General features: G+C 32.9%; 1 protein-coding gene across 4 annotated transcripts in view; it reads right to left on the bottom strand.

Moving 5' to 3' along the window:
- Positions 1 to 4686, bottom strand: part of LOC117183126 (MICOS complex subunit Mic60) — a 185819-nt gene that overhangs the window by 43353 nt on the left and 137780 nt on the right. The gene's annotated exons all lie outside the window — the stretch shown is intronic.

Here is a 4686-nt window from a genome sequence, read left to right on the forward strand (position 1 = left end):
AATTAAAATTCGAAAATTTTTTCTAAAGCCTCCAGGGGACTTCGTTTTCGCACGAAAAAATTTTATGTGCCCTTATTGCATCCGGACCCACAATTGTTTAAAGACATTTCGGCATACGATGCTATCCCTCTTCAGTTAATTATTCAGACAATATATTTAGACATAATATGGGTTAATCGTTCATAATATGGTTAACATGACAGTTATTAGTTTTTATAAACATATCTTTGGTTAACTCCTTTGGTGTTCTCATTGATAAACAATTCTTAGACATAATTTTTAATTTCTTCAGCATTAGCATTAAATAATATTTAATTATTTAATAATGATTACAAAAAATCTTTTAATTTCTTATTATTACAGTTAAGTTTTAATTACATCTGCTTATGTCATAGTCAATGTAAACTTAATTTAGTATTAAAACAACTAATATTTATGATGGTTATCTGTAATAACTCTTCAATTATTAATAAATAGAGAATTAACTAAAAAATATATCTCAATTTTAGAATCAAAATGTTAAAAAATATTAATTTGGCTTAAATCTATGTATCCCTTCAACTTACTAAAATTGTTTCAAATATGTTGTAATGTTGTAAAAATGAAAAATTTTGCTTTAAAATATTTTATATTATGTTTCGAAACTTTAGGAAATCATTTCAAATCACAAATGATTTTTAAAAAAAGACAGATTTTCAACAAAACAGTTCAATTTACAACCACAAAGATTATCTTTCAACCCGTTGCATTTTTTACCGAAAATAAAACAGTTTCCACGACAAAGTGTGAGAACTTCATATTTTATACGCGTAAATCTTTGAGCGTTTCAATACAAAATCTTAAGATTTAATTTCAAATCTCTAAAATAAAAAATTATTTTACTTTGAGTGTTTTAATTTGCAGTTCAGTTTTTACTACTTCAAACTACAAAATTTGTGTTTTCTAGAATCTATTAATTTTAGTAACCGTGATAAAATCATTCTTAATTGTTCAATTTTTATTTGCAATCAAAAAGTTTTTCTTTTTCGACCAAAGATTTCTATAAATTCGTGTAGATTCTTGCAGTTGTACTTTTTTGGTGAATTTTTATAGAAAATAGAAACTACAATAAAATACAATATACAGTAAATTACAAAAAAGTACAAAATTCGTCCTAATAATAGAAAAAAGTTGTACTTTCCTGTAATTTTGATTGTAATTTACTGTATTCATCTGTGAATGCCTGTAAAAATGGATTTAATTGGTAGTGCAACATACAATTGGTTGTAACATACAAAATTGTTGGTTATTCAAAATTAATTGATAGTTGAAAAAAATTCTCTATATAAAAGTAAATGTGCAAAGCTGAATCTAGGAAAATTCATATATAGACAGTAGGTGAGTATATCAAAGTAGAAGAAGAGGATCACTCAAATCTAAAATTCTAAATGGGCGGAGTTCTTGTGCACCCATCTAAATGGTACCGCAAGCGGAATTCAGGAAGAAAGTAAAGAGGGCCCGAAAGCTTGCAGGTAAAATCCTAACCGTGAGCGGAATTCGTGTGCACCGAGCTATCTCAGGGTTCCAATCCAGCCCCTAGACCCAGCCTGCGAGACGTCTATTGTTTCAGCCGAGTCGAGCGCTGGCAGTACAGTCTTCTTCAACAACGCACTGCGAACCCTACACGCATACGCACAATCGCCATACACTAGGAAAAGGAAAAGAACGGAAACAAAGTGCAGGACTACATATTAAGGGGCCCGTCATCTTTTTGGATTGAACATTGAATAGTTACAAATTTCTTTTTTTCTTTTGATACTTAAATTACTTGTAACTAAAAATATATATTTGTCTTTTAACAATTCATTGCTACTACTAAAGTAATTCTACTTTAAAACCTAGTTGTTCAATTTTTAAACAAAAAGATGAATTTTGAAACCAAAAAATTAATTTTGCACCGCAAAAAACCAATTTTTAACAAAATTCAAGAACTCTCAATCACACAGTTGAATTTTTAACTAAAACAGATTAATGTTTAAACAAAAAGTTTAATTTTTATACAGGAAGAAAAAGAATTTTTAAAACAAATTTAAGAATTATCAAAGCAGAAAGTTTTCAATATAATTCGAAAATTATCAACCAAGCAGTTGAATTTTCAACATGTCCTAACAGATATGTGGCGTGGTTACAATAATTTGAAGAAATTGGGGTACCAGCACTCAACGGTGAACCATTCAACGAATTTCGTCAATCCTAAGTACAAGAATATTCACACACAAAATATTGAGTCGCACTGGTCCAAGATCAAACGGGATCTGCGTAGGAGACTCGGGAAAATGTCAGTTGAGAATACTGAACATTACCGAATTGAATATGTTTGGAGAAACACATACACCTCAAACGAAGAATTGTATCTCAGTATTATAGAAGCAATGAAGTATTTCTATCCCCAATGAGGACTGCCGTATCAAGCAGGAAAGAGCCAAGAACAATTGGCCCTTTTCAGGGCCAACACTTTTTTCTAACGAAGGAATAATGTAATGTTTGAATACATGCAATGAATTCAATTTTTAAATTTTGTTAAAAAATTCGTTTTATCTAGATAGAAAATTAAACTTTTTGTTTAATTATTCACCTTTTTTAGTTGAAAATTCAACTGCTTGGTTGATAATTTTCGAATTATATTGAAAATAAAAAAATTAAACTTTTTGTTTAAACATTAATCTTTTTTAGTTAAAAATTCATCTGTGTGGTTGAGAAAGAAATTTGTAACTATTGAATGTTCAATCCAAAAATATGACGGGCCCCTTAATATGTAGTCCTGCACTGTGTTTCCTTCCTTTTGCTTTTCCTAGTGTCTCTCTTTCTCTTCCTAGTGTATCGCGATGGTGCGTAGCGTGTAGGGTTCGCAGTGCGTTGTTGAAGAAGACTGTACCGCCAGCGCTCGACTCAGCCGAAACAATAGACCACCCGCAGGCTGGGTTAAGGGGCTGGATGGGAACCCTGAGATAGCTTTTACCCCTTCAAATTATGCCAATAAACTAATTCCGCTAATTAAAACTGAATAAAACCATAACTTCCTGAGTTCAGTTTTTTAACTAGTCTGCATCTCATAAGAATGAAAGGGTCATGATTTACGAGCAATTCATAGCGCTCCAGGGAGTCTGCCTCGTGAGTTTTACGAGGGTCGATGAAGAGTGCCTCAAGGATCCACATACGGCTACACTGAGTGTCACTGAAATTTTTCTCCATTGTTCTGTCCCATTTTATTATTAAACAAAATATAAATCTTGTATCCAAAACTCGGCTCTGTCGCCGCCGAGGTACCAATATTTAGATGATGTATGCAAGTAATCAGACAAGAATATTCAAAATTGAGGACAGAATCTTACATTCCTTTTTAGAACTCGAATAAATCTCCTTAAGTTTACGCGTTGCTTTTCGTTTAGGTTTACTTTCACCTCCCCAACAAGTTCTCAGTGCTCCGCCCATTCAAGCTTGCCATATATATGTTAACCAATTGCATCAGCATTTGGAGGGGCTCCTCTCGTGGTGAGGACGATGGTGGGAGCCCTTCTCGAGTGAACGTAAGTGAGATGTTTCCGTTTCGGAGGAGTAAACTTAAACGGGGTTTCATTGTATATACATGTACTTGGAGGAATACATTTTATTGCATTATAAGGTTTTATTAAGCCTATATTCCCTCACAATACCCTATACCCCAATTACTTTTAGTTCACTTGGTATTAAAATAAATTCTATTATATAACCTTTCTTCATATCTTCATATTTCTACATACCTTTCTCCAAATTTATGGCGTTCTATATTTTAGAAAAAGCTTAATATTTAAGTGTTAAATATACTATATATACTTTTCATAATTAATTGCAGCATTACGAAATAAAGCTTCTTTTTCGTTTTACATCCGACTCTCGGTTTCAATACAGTGTCGGTGGTTGCTTGCAAATAGCATTGTCGCTAAATCGTGGAAATTGAAACGTAAACACTCAGGGCCGTCATTTCCAATCGAAATGCACAATATTGCCCAATCCTTGCACATGAGTACCCGCGCACTGCACTTTCCGTTACGCTGCTGGCGTTTTTCAAACAAGAGTCGCCCCTTAAACTGAGAAACTGCGTGGGTCAGAAGTTCCAGAAATTGCTAAACCGCGAGCATTTAAACCGAGAGACGTGTGTATTATCATTAGTCTGGGACCTAAGAGCACTTTAGTGTCCATTTTAGGGCCTAATGATTTGATGATTGAATCTTGTGCACAATGTTATCCTGATTTCGAATATATCGGGTGTACATAGAAAACTGCCAGTCGTTTTGTTGTTATTTGACATTTTCTGTGTTTAAATCTCTGAAAGTTATTAAATGAATGAAAATATATTTTCATAATCATTTAAAGAACTGTGATATGCACAAATTTAATCATTGCTGTATGTTCATTTAATGGATAGTTTTCGAGAAAAACAATAAGAAACGGCTTTTCATTAAAACGTTATTTTATTGTTTTTCTCGAAAACTATCAATTAAATCAGGGTTCTCCACAGGGTATTTCATTTAAAGTATTTGAACTAAGGAATTGCCGATAATTGTTTACAAATACGAGGGTAGTTCAATAAGTCCTTAGAATGACCAACAGATGGCGCGCGAATCGCTCCAAATCATCTGTTTTCAGTCAGCACCACTCCCGACTAGA

Source organism: Belonocnema kinseyi, chromosome 2, assembly GCF_010883055.1.
Source record: "Belonocnema kinseyi isolate 2016_QV_RU_SX_M_011 chromosome 2, B_treatae_v1, whole genome shotgun sequence".
Classification (NCBI taxonomy): domain Eukaryota; kingdom Metazoa; phylum Arthropoda; class Insecta; order Hymenoptera; family Cynipidae; genus Belonocnema; species Belonocnema kinseyi.